The sequence below is a fragment of the Coffea arabica genome, chromosome 4c, assembly GCF_036785885.1.
Source record: "Coffea arabica cultivar ET-39 chromosome 4c, Coffea Arabica ET-39 HiFi, whole genome shotgun sequence".
NCBI classification, from domain to species: Eukaryota; Viridiplantae; Streptophyta; class Magnoliopsida; order Gentianales; family Rubiaceae; genus Coffea; species Coffea arabica.
The window spans coordinates 12,713,798-12,734,272 of NC_092316.1; positions in this window are offsets into that span (position 1 = coordinate 12,713,798).

Here is a 20,475-nt window from a genome sequence, read left to right on the forward strand (position 1 = left end):
TACCAGTCTCAAAACTCACAAAATCAGAAATTTTCTAAGGTAAACACCCAAATATTGCATATTTGGGTGTAAATAACATCATCAGCCCTCAAAATCTGAGATGGGTAACCCTAAATTGTAAACTAATTATAACATACATGAACTGATTTTGATTAATTATAACATGAACGAAGTATAGCATACATACCTATTTGCCTTCGATTTTCTAGAATAAATCTTCATCTCATTCGATCTTCTTACTTGATTCCGTTTGGTTGGGCTTTACTTCCTCTCTCTCGTTCTCGCTTTCCCTCTCTCTCTCTTTCTTCGTAGGGTTTGAAGGGAAGAAATGAGTCCGTTCAATTGCCTTTTGGGTATTATACAAGGGCATTTTGGTCCTTTCATCAGTTCCCGTTAATTTTACCGATTTTCGTCAGTGTTACAACTTAGTTCAAAGCACGAGGTGTCGCGTTGTATATTTTGAAACCATAGAGGGCTTATTTGTATATTAGGTTTAGCACAAGGGGCTTTTTTGTTTTTAACCTATTAGATTATGAACTGTATAACTAGTGTAACCTATGCAGTGAACATTAATGGTGAGAATACAGGTTTCATTAGACTAACTAGAGGGTTAAGGCAAGGGGATCCTTTATCCCCATATCTGTTTCTGATGTGTGCAGAGGGATTTTCTTCTTTGCTAAAGCAAGTTAATGAACAGGGAAAGCTGACAGGTCTGAGGATTGCTAAAGGAGCCCCCAGGCTTTCTCACTTGTTCTTTGTAGATGACTCACTGATTTTCTGCAAAGCAAGTGGGAAGGAAGCTGATCATTTGAGGAAATTCTAGAAGTATACAAAAGAGCTTTTGGACAATTGATCAATATGGAAAAATCATCCATCTTCTTCAGTAGGAATGTTAGGAATGCATATAGGAAATGTGAGACAAGTGCTGCAGGGGATGAGACAAGTGCTGCAGAGCAAATATCTGGGTTTGCCCTTGGTTATTGGGAGATCTAAGAGGCAAGTGTTTGACTTTATAAGGAAGAAAACCACTGCAAGGCTCAAAGGGTGGAAGGAGAAGCTACTAAGTCAAATTGGGAAAGAGGTGCTTCTTAAGTCTGTCATAATGGCTATGCCTACGTATGTGATATCTTGTTGCTTGTTACCAAAGGCTTTATGCAAGGAGATATGCTCAGAGATGGCTAATTTCTGGTGGGGACAGAGGGAGGAGGAGCATAAGATTCACTGGCTCAGATGGGGAAGAATGACTGAGGTCAAAGCAGATGGAGGACTAGGCTTTAGAGACTTACATGAGTTTAACTTAGCACTGCTACCTAAGCAGCTCTGGACCCTGCTGACTAGGCCCAATCTACTGGTGAGCAGGATAATGAAAGCTAAATATTTCAGGGGTGCATCCATCTAGAACACGAAGGCCTCTAGTGCTAATTCATGGTGCTGGAAGAGTTTGTTGAGTGCTAAGGAACTGCTGGAGGAGGGGATAAGAAAAAGGGTAGGGGATGGGAAATCCATTAATATCTGGGAGGATCGATGGCTTCCTAGCTCAGAAAGTGGCAGAGTCAGGACTAAGAGAAGGAAAGGAATCAAGATTCAGAGGGTGAGTGAACTTATCAGAGAAGGGCAGTGGGATAGAAAGCTGATTAAACAAGTGTTTGAGGAGGGAAGAATATACTGAGAATTCCGCTCAGTGTGTAGCCAATGAAAGATAGAATTTATTGGAATTGGTCTACTACTGGGATGTACACAGTCAAATCAGGATATAGAATGGCAAAAAAAAAAAGAGAAGGAAGGGGTTGCAGGGGAAAACAGAGACCGACACTAGCTGTACTAGAATAGGTACAAACCAGAATTGGAACTTTTTATGGGGATTAAATATGAAACATAAACTGAAACACTTCATTTGGAAATGTTTGCATGGTGTTCGTCCAGTAAATGCTGTAATCAGGGAGAGATGTTTAAAAGGGGACCATATGTGCAAATGTTGTGGGGAGAGTACGGAGACTATTGAACACTGTTTGGTTTTTTGCAACAATGCAAAGATCATATGGAAAGCTGCACCATTAAGCTGGGAAGGGCTGGAGGTTTATACAAATAAGTTCTGGCATTGGTGGGAAGAGTTGAGGGGGGCAGCAAAGAAGGAGAATGGGAGGGAGCGTATTGTTTTAACTGTTAACTTGCTTTGATAGATCTGGAACTCAAGAAATGAGAGGCAGTTCAATGACAATCAAAGGGACCCGAGGCTAACGGTTGATAGAACTATGAGGGAGTGGAAGGAGTATCAGGATGCTTAGGAAGTAGGGGTGGGTGCTGGAGAACAAAGTGCAAGCAAGGATGAAGCCTTGATAGGCTGGAGGAAGCCAAAGGTAGGCTGGGTGAAAGTTAACTATGATGCAGCTCTGAACCAAAAATATGATAGAGCAGGTTAGGGATTGGTAGCAAGAAACTGCCAAGGAAAGTTGCTGGGGGGCTTGGGCTGTACCAAACTCAAGTTGTTCCAATCCCAAGCTAGAGGAAGCGAAGGCATTAAGAGAGGCTATGCTAGTGGCACAGCAACAGGGTTGGCGAAGGGTAGAGTTAGAAACTGATTGCAGGCAGGTTGTTAAAATAGTCTATGGGAAGGAAGATGATGTGGGCACTGCAACAGTAGTGCATGATATTAGGGAACTTAAGTCAAAATTTGATGAATGTTGTTTTGCCTTTACAAATAGGGTAAACAACTTTGTTAGTCACAATCTAGCTAAACTAGCTGTCAATTTGGAGCAAGTTACTGAATGGAAGGAAAACTTCCCAGCTTGGCTGCTTGAGCATGCACAAGTAGATTGTATGGCAGTTGCCTAGTTATGATGTAATTCGTTTTCACTAGTAATAAAACGTTGCCGTTTTTTGAAAAAAAAAAAAGAAAATGTTTAGAAACTCAATCCATGTTTAGTTTCATATTTTGGTTAATATTTTTCTTTGGCGATAGCTTTTCTTTGGTTCATATTCTTGGAAAAGTTATTGACATGCATGGAAATGACAATAGGATCAAAAGTAACTATTCTTACATTTGTTATCGATCGCTTGAATATTGATTTTAAGTGATTAATTCTAGTCAAGATGGGACAAACAACGTATTTCTTTTGTTTGTTTTACTTTTCATCTTCTTTGTTCTTCAAAAAACAAAAAATCAATACTAGTTCTCTACTTTCAAACTTGTGATCTCTAAATTATAGATGAAATGTTTTACCAATTAAGCGATATTTTGTTAGTATACTTTTCAATATCTTTGTTAATCAACTTTCATTTGAATTCTTTTAGCCGCATTTCATAAATCAGTAAGTTGGATATCTATGTTATTTGCACTTCCATTTTTGTTATTCACACTTCCGCTATTGTTTTACCCATATAGTTTTCATTTGTTAGACTATATGATAAAGCAAATCGTAGGAGTGCAAATAACAAAAAATAGACTCCAAATAACATTTATTTTTTTAATTTAGAGAAGCAACTAAATAAATTCCAGTGGCCAGAGAAAGGTTTTTTGAATATTTTCCATTGTCAAGTTCAAGGATCGAATCATGTGCCTGACAGGTAGGGGTAGGTAGGGATGAAAGGGTAAAAAAAAGGTTAAAAAATTGATTGTGCATGCCAGGGTGATGTAAAATTTAAATTTTTTAGTTTTTACAAGAAAATCTTTAGCCGAAGAAAATTTGTCAAACATAATTTCTTCACCAAGAGTGATGTTTTCTCTGTTTGGGAAAACAACTGCTTCCACAAAATTGTTAGACAACAAATTCGATGGGGGTGGATTTATTGGTGCATAATCTACAAAACTTTCATCAATTTCTAGATTCTTAAATTCTTGCAACACCTTGAGTTCTATGGTTGGAGAATTTAAATCTACCCTAGGTTCTACTATGGACAAACATGGAATAAATTTAGCTTCTTCATCTTCTTCACTAGGATCATAAATACAATCCTAAATGTAATCCTTCCTATTATTCTCAAGTTCACAGATATATTCCTGCTCCTCGATTTCAGGTTCTGTTACTTCTAGCTCAGATTTTGCTACAACAAATGGTGTTATAATCTCTTAGATATGATATTATTATTAATTGATCTGGTCTTGACCCTCATAAATCTGATAATTATGAGGTCATGGAGAGATATGATGAATAATTGGTTTGTCATGAGCGAATCTCCTAACTGCATATCAATCTCGAACATGTTAACATGTTGTTTACGGCTTTCTCTTGTAGCTGCATACTTAGGCCTTGTTTGGATTGCATTTTCTTGGATTTTTTGTAGCAAAATTATTGTAGTGATTTGATGTATATGAGGAAAAAAGGTAATAGAAAAATGTGATCACGAAAAATAACGCAATTTTTCAGCTGAAAATGGCTGTCCAAACTGGACCTTAAGTTTCTGTATTATCCTATTTAGAGTAGCATCTATTGATGCTAGCGAGCATTAATGATATCTAGGCATTCGTGATGTGTATTAGAGGTCATCGTAGAAGAAACCTACTTTGGTACCAACTAGCGCGGCGACAAAAGTGATTTAGAAGAAAGGGTCACATGAATACCTTTCATAAGAAAGAACCAAGGTCGATACATATTTTGAACCTCAAAAATAAAAAGATTCAATAAGAATCTAAAAATTTAGAGCGTACCCTAGGGGACATGGCAAAGCCAACAACTCAAAGAGTTAATTTGATTTGTTTGTGAAAGATATTGGATTCATACAATAGTCCTAACTAAATCTATTTATGAGCACCACTACTACTAGTTACCTATAAGGAATAGGAAATTGTACAATAGGGAAGTTAATTAAGATGTAAGAAACTCCTAAATACATCTAATTAGAATAGAAAACGAAGCAATTAAAAAGTAAAAATGGCTAAAAACTTCGTTTGTCCGCCCTACTCACACATCTGTCTTGCCGAGCGCAAATCTGCATAGTGGATACAAATCGACTCTCAATTTTTATGAGATTTAGTGCTATTTGATTATTCAATTCAGCACTTAAATTTAATGGATTCAAATTTTATCATGTTCATATGTGTTTGATAGGGGTGGGCACGGGTTGGGTACCCGCCCCTAACATGATTTGACTGACCCGACCCTAATATATCGGATCAGCCATTTTGCGACCCTAACCCGCTCCTAATATTTTCGGGTACCCGAAAAAAAGGGGCGGGTCATAGGGTACCCGCCCCTAAAAAAAACTATTTTTCAATAAAAAAAATTTATTTTCTACTTAATATCAACATGTTTTTCAATAAAAAAAAACATGCTTTTCCAATTAATATTGGTAGAGATATTGTAATTAAAGTCCATACATCACCATTCTCACACATTTCATCCAATAATCAAATCGATCTCATAAATTTAGTACATATTAGAATATCTAATAGACAAAACGAAGTTTCATAATAATTTTGAGTACATCACCATTTTCACACATTTCATACTTCTACAACACAACAAACACAAGGATAATAAGTATTTGGTAACTTCCCCAAGGATAATATGGTACAAGACCGCATCTCAAATAAGTCAATTGTGAAATCAAGTTCGGAAAAGAATTGAATAGAACTAATTATTTTTGAAAAAAATATAACCAAAAATAATGTTAAAAATCTTCCCCAACTTCTTTACATCTTTGGAATAGACCTTATGGTATTAAGGTGATGAAAAAGAAAAATAAATTTCTTACACTAAATAAAAGAGACAAATTAAAGAGATATAATTGCAAATGAATGACACAAATATTTTAATTATCTAGCTAACAGAAAATTGAAACTCCAAACAAAAATCTTTGATTGAATTGATGCAAGATTTGCAGGAAAGATCGATGGAGGTAGAATAAAAATAAAAAAGATGAAAGGGATGAACAATTTTTATAACAGAGTTTCACAAATTTTTTTTTTCATTTTGTTCATGTTTCACCGAGAATATTCGCTTTCTTAAAAAAAAAATGAGAAGAGTAGATCATATAGGATTAGAATATGAGGCTGCGAGCCACTTCACTTGCACTTAGAATTAAAAATTAGAAAATTATAAAATGATCCCTACTTTTTTAATATTTATAAAATATACCCTGCGGGTCGGGTACCCGCGGGTTTTTATTTTTCTGATCCGTATCCGTACCCGATTTTTCGGGTACCCGACCCTCATCTGCCCCGCTAAGAAAAATCGGATCGGGTATCCTATTTTTCGGATCGGATCAGATCGGATTCATCGGGTTTTCGGATCGGCGGATTTTTTTGCCCACCCCTAGTGTTTGATAACAAAAAAATTGAATATCTAAATTAATTAAGTGGAATTGAGTTTCCTATATAAAACTTATTCTAAAAAATAAGTGATAAACTATTCACTTATCGCTTAATATGATATACACTTAAATATATCAAATTTAGTACTTAACTATTCAATAACTTAATAAATTCATATTTCAGTTTTATCAAACGCACCCTTAGTGTGATATAAGTATTATGACATATACAAAGCCAAGGTTGATAAATTGGTTCATAACTCCGTAACCTTTTTTATTTATATAAAACATAAGTTAATATTATTAATAATCTAGCTGGAAATCATTCAGCATGATTTGTTTGATAAAGTAATCTGCACTAATGGCAGAAAATACATTGAACATGTCTCAGATATATTTGATCTAAAAAATCATTAGATTTAACAGAGTTACAAAATATAAGGATTACATTGTGAATTACAAATCATCAAATCTGACCAATTGAATGAACTGCTCCATAGATATCTGTACCCAACTAGTCCAAGATCAAAACTAATGTTGAAATTTGATGAGAAGATCCAAAAAATTTTCAATCTAACATATAGATCTGAAGAAATTCTTAGATCTGAGAAGATAAATAACAAAAGATAAAATAAAATCTAAACAAAACTCTCACTAGGATAGCCTGAGAGAGAAAAAAGCTCTCACCAGGATAGCCTGGAAAAGACTTTATTGAATAAAAGTAAGAACAAAGGAAGAGGAAGAGAGACCTTGGCTTAAGGCCAAAATCTCTCTCCTACAGAGTAAGAAGAGTAGAGAGAAGGTTGAGGGTAGAGAGAGGAGAGAGAGATGATCGAGGGTTGTGAACTCCGTAACTTAAACACGGTAATAAGTAGCGGAGGAAAGGAACAAGAATTTATTCTCAGAAATGGACAATTAGCAATCAAAGTAAACTTGAACTTGTAGTCTTGAGCTTGACTAGACTATTGACTTCACTCCTCATAACTTAAGAATTACGTATTAAAATTAATACCTGTCTCCTGAGCTTGACTAGACATGTTGGCATCGCGCATCATAACATAGCCTTACTATGGTCCAAGTTGGTTATTGAACTTGTACTCTTCATGATTTGCTGATTGTTAAGGCAGTACAGTCTGGTTGGTCTGACATTCGAACCAATTCAAACATAAAGGTTAACTTGCCAACCGCAGATCTTTCAGGCAAAATCCTACTCACAGCATAAAGACCATCATAGATGTACATCTCTTTACCAATTGCATCCTGTGCCAATTTGGTTTTACGAATAACCCTCACTGGCAATTTCCCATCCATGCTATTCTTCAAGGCAAGGTTACCTTTTTCTAGTTTTTGATCTTCTATATTCTTAATACTGGTTTTAGGATTTCCACCTTGCCCTGAGTACAGAAGAATATTAGGACGTTTGACCATGTTCTCGTAACGGCCTGAATCCACAACACTATTGGCATAATTTTTTCCTCCAACGGTTACATAATTGATACCAGCATTTAGTTCATGATGCAAGCCAACCAAACAAAGTTCGGCCCTGTATTGAAACCGGTCACCAATATGAACACCAGGAACATGTCCAAAAGAGGGTTTGACATTTACCCATCTCTGCTCTTTCTTTAAAACCATTGCTGCTTTAACATGTATCTGCTGTGAAATTTTTTCTCCTTTCCGCTTTTCTTCATGTTCATGCAGGAGACTTTTGAATAGCTCATTATAGAGACTACGGATCTTCTGCACCTTTTTACGACTCACAATGTCAATGGCTGCATCATAAGGAACAATACTCATATTTATCAAATCATGGGCCTCCTTTGTTTCCATACTCTTTTTGTTATAATCTTCAACCCAGTAAATATCAGAATGCTTGCCAATTTTTCCCACACAAGATTCCCCAGATTTCTCAGATGAATAGCTAATCTCAACTGTATGGTCTATCTGACTTTTGTTGTGGTCCTTGAATCCTGATTGAAGAAGATTCTTCGACTCAAAAGCACATAGGACCGAAACATCCTCGTCATATTCTTCCTTATCATCTTCCTCTTCTTTGACCTCGCATCGTCTAAACGTTTGCCCTTGAACATATTGGTTGGAAATTTGTTGGGTGACGTCACTAGAAACGAATAGGTCCTTGACTAAATTTCCTTGACAAACTTTACTTGATTTCTCTTCAACAATGATACAGTCATCATTGTCTTCATCCACATCTATGTCCTTATTAGTTTCTACTTTCACCTTGAATGGCTTTGTTTCCGAATTAGAACTTCTGTTGGCCAAAGGATGAGCCTCTTCAGAATTTGGTGATTTGTGGAAAAGGCCAATCCCTTCTTGAATCTTTGTGTTTCCATATTCGCTAGCACATTTCAGGGGCAAGGGAAAGGTCTTCAAGTTAGACAAATCATTACTTTTATCGGATGGCAAAGCATCCCAATCAATCTCAATCTCCCTTATTGCTATTGTTGAATTTGTAGCCTTCAACTTTTGATGATCACTACCAAGTGGTAGAGGTTGATGCGAGGTATTCGAGTGAGACATATCATCTATTGCTTTAGGCAACAATACATCCCAATGAAGCCCCCTAGATGCCATTGCTGAATTAAATTTCACATTCTTCAAATCCAACTTCGCCCTAAAAGACTTGACATTATTTGCATCATTTGGCTTTATGTACTCACTATTCACTTCACTTGGTCCTGCAGTTCTCAATAGGTTGGCTTTCATAGCCGCAACTATAGCAGTTGCAGCTTTATAAATTTCATCCATGTCCTTCACCTCTAAAAAACCTTGACTTGCCCTTTCACGCTTAAAGTTGGGTGGATTCTTGACATTATGATGACTATCCCCTTCAAGTAATCGCTTTGCAGGCATCTTCACAAGAGAGGTACTCTGAGTCAACAAACCCTAACCCTTAAAATTTTGTTAGAGCTAAGAAATTCCGATAAAATAGAAACACTTCTTTGAAAAACTAGTAAATAATTGCTTTTTTAAGAAAAAATGTAATCCCTGAATTAAATACAAGATTTAATTTTTTATACACTGACAATGTTTACATTGTTAGACTTATTTGAAAGAATTAAATGAAAAATAATTTCAAAAATTTTGAATTTGAAATTTAGCTTATATAGATTTCAAATTTGGCATGTGTCATTGACCAACCGTAACAATGTATAACTATTAATATATATATAATTTACTTTTAAATAAAATCTAGTAAACTTACAATCAAATAGTTTAACAAATTATTAGCATAATATAACATGCAAATTTATGGAGTCACTTGATCAAAATAACATGTATTCAAGAAAATTATGCAAAAAATTCATGTACTTAAGAAAATTACGACGGCAAAATCTTTTAGTGGAGGCAAAGTATATTTTTGTTTAATTAATCAGATTAAATGGTCCATTCTTGATGAAGTTGGATCAGGACTAGGAAAGAGTGAAACCTTACCATAGAAGTGTTATTGCTAGTATTTTATTGAGAAAAAGAACGATAAAAATGGCGATTTAAGATGACTATTTGAAGACAAGGTTACAATCTTGTGACAGAAACAAACTCTTTTGTTGGGAATATGATTTGTCTTCAAAACAAAGATAAATTTAGAACGCATATTTTGTGGGTGTCTATTTGAAAATTTATTGTAAAAATTGTAGAAAATTTTGCGTATTTAGGGTTTAAAAAAATTGAAAAAACTCTCTTTTTTCATTTTCATTTTCTTTATTTTTTCCCTTATCTTCCTCTTTCTTCTTCCTCCCCACTCTAGATCTTACTCTTCCTGCTCCCTCTCTTCTTTCCTTCTCATTGCCACTGCCACCTTTTCTTTTCTTTTTTCTCTCTCTCTCTCTCCCCCCTTCCCTTTCCTCCTCCCTCTTTGCCTTTTGCCTCCTTTCCTCTCTCTCTCCTCCTTTCCCCTTCCACCATCACCCCTCTTCCTTCACTGTGCCCCCTCCCTCTCCTCCCACCCCACAACCTATGGCCGCACAACTGAAGGTGAACTAAGATGGTAAAGTGGGAGAAGATGAAAGGCAAACAAAATTTTGGAACGTGTATTTTAAAAATTTTGAGTTTTTTTTTAAAGAATTCCTATAGATAAAGTTGTTAAAAAAACTTATCTATTAAAGATCTCCTACAAGAGGCATACCCTAAGCATGAGAAAATATGTGATGCCAAAATAACAAGAAATCTATAAACTCAAATATTTATCCATAGGATGGGTTTATTGTAATTTAAGAGCATTTACAAATTCAATAATTACATAATAATGAAAAAACATTTGGGAGGCCCGTAATCCCACATTGAAGAAAAAATTAAAAGAAAACAAGAGAATCTAGACCTGCGGGCTACTTAGTGCCTTGGATTAATCATTTTGAACTCGTAATTCTACTCAAAAGTTATTTAGATTAACCCATGAACCTAGAGCGTTATAGTTGATATTAAAGTAAATCTCGCGTAGTCTTTTGCATGGTGAATTTAGGGCCAAGCGGTATTATGATTCTGACTACACAAGGAATCGCAACAAGTTATGTGCCATACTCGACGAGGGCCACCTCTAGAACCTACAAGACTAAATGTTACATCGGATAAGGATTACTTCTAGAGTTCGAGCATGACTGATTGGATAATTTATATTGTGATGGACTCTGCGAGGATGCAAAATAATTTCAGGTACCTAGTCCCACAATGAAGATGTGAAAAAGAAAGGAATTGTATAAGAATTTAAGATCATGTTTGATAATTCAATTCAATACTTAAAATTAATGGATTTAGATCTTAATATATTTAAACGTGTTTGATAACCAAACTAGAACGTCTAAATTTATTAAATGACACTGAATTCTCTAAATAAAATCTACTCCAAAAAATAAGCGATAAACTATTTATTTATCACTTAATGTGATATACACTCAAATGTATCAAATTTAATACTTAACAATTCACTAATTTAATGGATTTCAGATTTTAGATTTCAATTTTATCAAATGCACCCTAAGTCTACAGACTACTTTGTAACTTAGGTTGGCCATTTTGAACCCATAATGGGTTTATTTGGATACCAAGTTTTTTGAATGGTATTTAATAGATAAGTTTTTTTTTCAACTTTGTCTACAGTAACTCTCTAAAAGGTGCGGGGCTTGAGGGGTTACTTCGGAACAATGTAATTCTACGTGAACAAAGTGTAAAACTTAACAGAGCTACAAGTATTACATATGGGACCCGTATAAACAGTAACAGAATATCACACCTCTAATATCACATATGGAACTCACATGAATAGTGACAGAATATCTACCTCTATTGTAAGAATATACAAGAAGTTCACGTAGAATTACACCTTGTTCACATAGAGTTATAATGTTCCAAACAGTTGTTACTAGTAACCGTTCAAGCTTTGCATCCCTCTCTAAATCACCCCCAAAATTTTTAATATACATAACCTCAACAATATCCCAAAAACATACAATTTTTTATTTCCTCCCCCTTTTCTTCTTCTTTCTTCCCCCCTCGTACCTCAACCCACTGCTAGCGCCAACACCAGTACCATCTTCCTCCTTTTTTTTTCTATGTCCTCTTCCTTTCCTCCCTTCTCCTCCTCTGCCTCTCCTCCTCCCTCTTTCCCCTTCCCCTTCTTCCCTCCCTTCGTTTTCTCTTACTTTCCTCCTCCTCTTCCTGCTCCTTCTCCTCTTCCTCCCCCCTTGCGACCAATAGTTGCATGACCAGAGGAGATAGGGGCGGGAAGGAGCCGAAGGGAGGAGAAAAGAAAGGAGGGAAAGAGGGAGAAAATAGGGGAAAGGTTGTGGTAGCTGTCGATATCGATGGCGGTGGCGAGGGAGAGCAAAGGCTGGCAGTGAAGGAGGAGGGAGGATGAAAAGCAATGGTGATGTGGGGAAAAGGGAGGAGAAAGAAAAAAAAATAAAAAGAAAAGGAAAAATTTTGTCTAACTATCAAATACACAAAGTCAGGGGTGGATTTAAGGTGGGCGCATTGGGGGCCCCTTAAATTCCTATAATACTTATACAATTTTAACATAATTTTAAGTGTGCCCCTAGAGTTTTCTTAGAAATGATGTGAAAGAATTACATGATTTTTTAAATTAGTTCATAAACTAAAATTCTAAAAAGATACGTGGGCATAAATTCCATTTGAAATAAGTTAAGAAAAAATCTTTTCATTTCAACTAGCAAGTACCAATCCTATCATTCACTTTCTTTGGGCCCCACTCCCCAATTTCCCTTCCCTTCTCTAGTCCCCCATTTTTCTCCCACAACCGAGAGCCACTACCTTGCACAACCAAGCAGCTAGCTACTCTTACTCTTGATCAATTCATTCAATCATATCATTCACTTCCTTTGTCCCCACTTCTTAATTTCCCTTCCCTCCACTGGTCTCCCATTTTTCCTCCACAACTGAGAGCCATTCTTATTTCCACAACCAAATTAGTTATCAAAATATAAAAATTCGCAGTGAGCAATTGCAAATAATTTAGTTTGTTTTTGAAATAAAATTATTATTACATTAATAATTTTGAATTTGTCTTTTTATATTTTTCATGGAATATATGCATCATTTGTACTTGTTGGTGAATTTTTTTTTTGCTTAAAAAACTAGAAAAAGTGTAGGTAAAAAATTTTAGTGTTACTTTTGCTCCCACTAAGAATTTTTTCTGGCTCCATCCCTGCACAAAGTTTTTCTACTTCTACAATAAGTTAAAGTGAAATTTATTATAAACATCCAAAAAACTGACTAGGCCCGTAATTTTGCCCCTGTGGACCACGTTGTTACAAATATAACAAAAAAATGGAATAAAAATACTGACAATGTTAAATGATAGATTATTTATGCTAAATATATTGCACCTATTAACTTTACAAGGCTTTGCGGGCTAATTTTAATCCACCAGTTGATGTCCAATTTTTCGGGTGATTGCCATACCGCTTTCGCATTGCCCTTGTGGCGAAGGACCTTGTCTTAATTAGATTCCGAGGGAAAGAACCATTGAATCGCTAAAAATGCCTAGTAGTTCAACCTCAATCCCTTCCCTACTAATTTACCAATTAAAAAAAGAACCCATTCATGATGTTAATGTAATTTTCAAACAATAAATAAAAGTAACCAATAAAACCTAACACGTAATATCTATTTGTCAGTGGACCTTTGCTATGTATATCCAACAAGTAAAATAACTGAACAACAATAGACAATTTACGTAGCAATTGAACAGAAAAGTAAGAAAAAACAACTGAATACTCTTAAAAAAAATATTACTGCAAAGCAAATACATAATCTAAAGAAACTTACTGTATTATGTTGTTATGATGAAGGCGATTACCCCTGGACTTTTGAAACGCCCCGCAACGCTGGGTATTTTGTTAGACCAAGCGTCAAGAACACGAAGGAGGAGGTGCAGAATAAACATAACACTATACTGCTATTTATAATGATAAGTTCTTGGCATAAATAATACTTCTTCAAGGATTAGAATCCTTTTCCCTTTCAAACTCTACCATTCTTACTTACGGTAGTTTCCTAAGAGGATAACTATGGTACACTATTTCACGGAGACCAATTTTAGGAGAGTCCTATGGTACAGTATCTTTTGCGTGCTATATCCAATGAGTATCAATTCACCGTTGGATATAATAGAAAAGGATATCAATCATTAGATGATTTTAGGAGTTTAAATGATTGAATGATCCGGCAAAGTTTATTAACTTACAATCATAGATATGGTATCCAAAAGAGATTGTAGAATTTTACTTGATTATATTCAAATTGTTAGGACATCTCCAAGTTTCCATACTTAAACAATTCTGTTAAGGATTGTTATAGTAAATTTGACACAAGACTGGTGCTAATAAAAAAGTTATTCCTTTTCTTTGTTGAAAGAGTAAGTAAGAAATTACTGTGAAATTCTAGTATCTATCGAATTCTACCCCGTTATATGTGGTAGTTTCCAAAAAAACATATATCCCAATAATTTAAAAAAAAAGAGAGAGAGAATGAGTTTCTCATGTAATGAGGAAATTCGTACTACTACTAATAAAGAAGTTATTCCTTTTCTTTGTTGAAGCAGCAAATTAGAAAAATTTCTATTCTAATTCCTAAATCCTATCGAATTCTGCCATCCCCACGGATGGTATCCAAAAAGTATATTACCCAATAATTTTTTTTTTAGATAAATCAGTCTCCAAGGATGAGGAAATTCAATTCTTACCAACTTCAAAATAATGCATCACGTAGATATGTAGATTTTTGTATTTCGTCTATCTTTCTAAGTTCTCTTTAAAAAAAAAAAAAGGAAAATCCTATATTTAGCAACATTACAATTAAACGATAAAAACAAACTAAAGAATAATTCACTTCCTTTAAACTCCGCTTGGGTTGAAGAAAAGGAAGAAAAAAAAAAGGAGAGGATACCGAAGAAAAATAAAGAAAAGGAAAGTAGAGGAAAGTGATTTCTTTCCATCTTGTTTGGGTTAAGTATGCAAGGAAAAGAAAGGAAACTAATTTTTTGTTTGGACTGAAGAAGGAAAAGATTAAGTGTTAATTTCATGAAAAAGATAGAGAAAAATGATCTTTTAAAAGAATTTAAATTATTTTAATTAATTTAGTTTTATTTCCCTCAATTTCCGCCCACTTTTGCACAGAAAGTATAATTCAATAAAATAACTAGATCTTCTTTCTTCTTTTCCCTCCCTATCCTTTCCCTTCCCTTATCAAAAGTCAATCCAAACAACAATTTCTCTCAATTGGAGGAGGAACTACAATGGATTACTCATTATTGGGTGGGTGATGGCTTTATTCCTAGAATCAAAAGGTTAGCATTTGCTGTTATGGTTTATCATATTTGGAAAGCTAGGAATGTTGCTTTCAATCAAAGCCTACGACAAATATTGGTATTATGCTGGAAATCATAGATGAGATTCATCATGTGATGCTTGCAATGGAACAAATTCCAAAGAATCAGGAAACTTGGAAGTTGTGCTTGGATTGGGGAATATCTCCCAAGTGTTTCTCTTCTTAATTTTTACTGTAAAGAGTACAGTTCATGCACTTGAGATTCACTTGTCAAGCTACATTTCTACTATCAATAAAAGCTATGCATTTGCATTGAAAAAAATCGAAACAACAAAAACCAAATCCCTCTAATTCCTCTCCTTTCCTTTCCCTCCATCCAAGCAACAAAAACCAAATCCCCCTATTTTCCTTTCCCTCAATCCAAACGATGCTTTAGAGATTCTCATATTTGTTTCTATCGCCTGGTAATATCATAATTTGTAGTCACTTTTTGTAAGTGAACTCTTAAAAAAATGGGTTTATCTATTTGGTCTGCTTAGGTGAATAAGTAGTAAACTTTGATGACCAAAATATAGAGAATTATGCATAGTTTAGCGATCAATAGTGTCATTTGCTTTTTATAATAAAGCAGAAGTAAGAGTTTGGCTGGGTGTAAACTTTTGCTATCATTTTTTGTTTGAGTAAATCTTATATATATTTACAGTGTATACACTATCACCATTAGATTAATAACATGGTGCAAAAGTTCAATTTTGAAATTTAGATTTTGTATAGTTATCATTTATACAGCGCTGTTAGAGTAGGAAAGATTAATCTTTTTTGTTTTACCAAAGTTTCCCCTTTATGATAGGATCAAACAATTTTACAACTTCCACAACCATCATTAAGATGACAACTATGGCTATATCTTTTGTAAACCCACAATTAATTTGGACGACAACTGCTAACAATTTGTGAAACAATTTTCTACTCATAATAACACCGAGTTTATTATCAAAATAATTCTCCTTCTAAAACATATACCCAAAGTAACCTAATTTTAAAATTTATTACCTTTATAATTTTTTTTTGCCACATAGGTTGCACATGTGTTAGGATAGAGATAAAGGCACACTCTATTTCTTTTTTCCATCTAATATTTTTCCTAATTCTCTCTCTCCTGTGTTTTTTCCTTTCATTGCCTTTTCCTTGTCAAACGTAATTTTGAGAAGTTAATATTTATATTAACAGTATATAAAAATTCATTATCATCCTTGATAATATCAAAGTAAACAAAGATTATTCTCTTATCTTTTCTATTGTGCAATTTTTGGAACATTGCTATGGCGTTCAAAAAATTTTTGAATATTAATTGTCTAACAAATGATTTCTCACACCGTGTGTTTGATAAAAAGTTTAGGAGAAAATAATCTAGCAGTTTTTAGTTTGCAATTGAAAACTTTAAAATTTCAGTTTTATTGCATCTTGTAAAAGTTTTTTTTCAAAGAGTAAGAAGGATAATATAAACAAATATGATAACCTTGAAGTTTTTGTAACTTTGTCTTGTTATTACTTATAATTTTTGTTGCAATTTTTGAATTTTTCAAATTTAATTTTTGAAAAAAAAATATATGCAATAGGTTTGATTCATTTCAAGAAAAATGTAGAGACCAATCATAGTCAGGTCAATAATGGTAGAATTTGTTTTAAATAATTATAAGAAAATTATCAAAGTTATGCAATCTTATTGTGTCTCTATGATTAAAAAAAATTAAAAATTTTAACTCATGTTGGAAACTATAAACTAGATCAAAACTTTCCTTTCTTGTTATCCTATGTGGCAATCAGGATAATAAGATGGTAATAATAACATCATTATGGGAATAAAATTTGAAAGTGAATCATATTGAGAATATTTTTTAGAAAGAGTGTTATTTTAGCAAAAAACTCTAATAACACCCATAATAAACTACTCATCAAAGCTACCCACTAATGAACTCAAAATGATTTCAATAAATATAATAAAAAAATTTTACAATTTTTTTATTAATCTGTGCCTTGGACACTAATCTATACTATATATAAAGCTTGAGAAAGGGGTTTGGGGTTAACATTAGGATTAACATTTATTGGCACTTATAAGCTTTTTTTTCCCTTATAAAACAACTTTTACTTTAACTACCTATAACTACCTATGACTATTTTTGCTTTTAACTATTTATGTATATGTTTTCAACATAACTACCCCTAAACATTATAACTACCAATGTAAAATTATTCTGTGAAAAATATTTAAAAGATTAAAGTTTGCTTCAATAATAAAAATTTTATTTAAAATATATGACCATAAATATTATGTATTTTTGATTGCACACATTTTGGGTGTGCATGAAGCACTAGTAGATATAATGCTTGAGCAATGATAGTTAGTGTAAACACTTTTTGTCATCTTTTGAACTTTCAATTTTATTCTTTTAAAAATTCAATTTTTACCATAATCACCTAGTGCCTGTTTGATAACATAAAAAAGTGTTGAAACTGAATTCATTCAGACATTAAGAGGTTTTGGGTGTTTGATAAATAAAAATTCACCCGCTGAATTTGTATGTATTTTTTTCAGCACAAGAATCGTAACTGAATGCTTAATTTGATAAGAATCAAGAGATTTACTTCAACTACTTTATCTTATCTACTAAATCTATCCCTGTTTGTTAATTACATTCAAAATCCTTATCTAATTAAACAACCTAATATTCTCTATTCAAAATCCTTATCTAATTAAACAAAACAATCTGATATTCTCTATTCAAACAATCATTTCTAAATTTTTTAGGTCGAATTTATATGTTATATGAATTATTGGATTGTAATGTTTTGCATAATATATTTCTTCTTTTATATTAATTTGATTTAAAAATAAATATTGTCTTTTTCATACCTAACAATTTTAAGCTAATTAAATCATAGGTTCTATTTCCTTTTTGGATTAAAAGATAGAAGGGCAAAATTGTACAATTTAGCTTATTAAGCATTAAGTTATGAATATTTATCAAACAGTATAAATAGATTCAGCATTAAGATTCAGACATTCATATATCTCTTTTCAGTGCTTAAAATTCAGCAAATTAATTATTTCAGTATTCAGAATTCAGAATTCAGAATTCAGGATATCGATTCAGTGTTATCAAACGGAGCCCTAGTCACATTTTGCCAATGTAACTACTCATAACCACCCAAGTATTGTAACTACCATATTACTATAATCATGTAAAGCAAACTTCTTTCATGAAAATTTTAGATGAATTTTTTGTATGTAACAAACAAAATTTATACAAAATTGATTTATTTTAATTATTCCCTAATTGCACATATATTAGGTGTGCCATTAACACTAGTATATATAACTTTTACACGAACTATGTAGTCATTGGTGGAACTACATATTTCACAAAGTCAAACTTATGCGTTGGGTTGAATATTTTTGGTTGAATCCAAATGACCCAAAACTTCCCCTTCAAATTTTTGGTTTTTTGTAAGAAAGGTTAAATATTTGTACTAACTAAATAATGCTATGTACTTCACACTGTTGTTTTTTGTTTGCACTGACTTGTATGCATTGATTTACAAAACTTGTAAAATGTATTTTTTTTTTATTTTTCCATAATATTCCACCCAGAAAATGTTGTACATTAACTTTTTTTTGGGGGGGGGGGGGGTGGTCAAAAATTTGTTCTGAAATTGAAGTTTCCCCAGTCTTTAATGCCATACACTAATTTGTTAGGCAGCACTTTTTCAAAAGCACGTAAAAATCCAGATGTTCTCATTATTTGAAGGTTAAACTGCAAAAGCACCCCTCTGAACTTTTCTCAAAGTCGAAGTGCCACAAACAATTAATTTCAGCACTATATACCCTCCAAACTATGAAACTTCTTTAGAGATGACAATTGGGACAAGTGCCCGTGGAATGAGAGTTGGTGGGGTTAGCTGGGGGCATTTTTCCCCCATTTAAAAATGAGGTCCCCCGCCCCATTCCCCGCCCTACCACTGATTAAAAAAATTATATATGTATATATAAATAGTTATAAACTTATAATAATGATATTATTAGTTATAAGTATTATATAATGTATATTAGTATATATAATATAATTAATATTATTAATTATACTAATAATTATACATGTATACTAATAGAAATTATTAATTAGTTATGCTAAATTTACTAATATATTTATACTAAATTCCTAATTACAATTAACACAATAATACTTTTTCTAAAAAAACACAATAACAGTGGGTGGTGGGATGGGTGCTCCCATAGGGATAGCAGGGTGGGGTGGGGGCAGGAGGGGACAAGTGTCCCTCGCCCCGTTGCCATTCCTAAATTTTTTTTATCTCCTCCAATCAATTCATTGGTTGCAGATTTTAATGAGTAGAAAGTTATTAATGTTCCTAAATTTTGTTATGTAGCCAAATTACCCTTTTCCCTCTAAACCTAACCGATAATTTAGGTATATCAAGAATTTATTTATTTTCTCTCACCCGAATCCTCTCTCTCCATACAAATTACAAATAGACCTCAATATGCGTATATACAATAAGTTGCAGAGTAAGAAGGGTACTTTGGTTACTTAACTATATCCAAGGATATTAATGACGTTTTACCAATTAAATTCCCCTATCAGCCAACAGATTGCTAAGCATATAGGTCTGCACAATAAATTTCTAAGAAAAATTCTAAATAAGAATTTTTGACCGAGAGTACTTGTACCAAGAGTCTTATGTTCTAGGAGGAATGTCCCAAACTCCTAACAAGAATGTTTTCTACTTTCACTTACTGCTTGGTCCTTGTTTGTTGCTTCCGTTTTGATCATTTTTGTTATGCTTTCCACGGGAGATGATTCATATGTTTAACTGTTTTATGCAGATGGAGAGAAATATGGAAAAAGAAGGTGTGAAATTGTCTGGGCTCAATGTTGGACTTTGGGTATCTCCTAAATTGGAAAATCCATCTATTGATGAAGAGGAATCTGGTCAGGACTCAAGAATCATCGGATGACTGCAATAAAGACCTCAAGAGTATCCAAACAAAAAAAAAACAAAAAAAATTTCATACTTGGAACTATGAATTATGCTATTAAAGGTGATATTAATTGACTGTCTTCTATGTTGGTACTCTCTAATTTGTGCAGCTAGGAAATTTCGACCTCTTTGGAGCATAACAACATAAATCAAGGGGTTGATGACACTTGCCTTCCAAAGTGGCAAGAAATGTCTATTTTGGATAATCTCAATCTGTTCTTTAATTGGAATTTTTTTTGGGGGGGGGGGGTGGTTACTGGGGCAAACCAGTGGGCAGGGGAAAATGGTGGGAGAGGCACTCTTGCTACTTGCAAACCCCAGCAGCTGAAGCTTATTCTCAAGTTCACCTATAAGTATTTTATC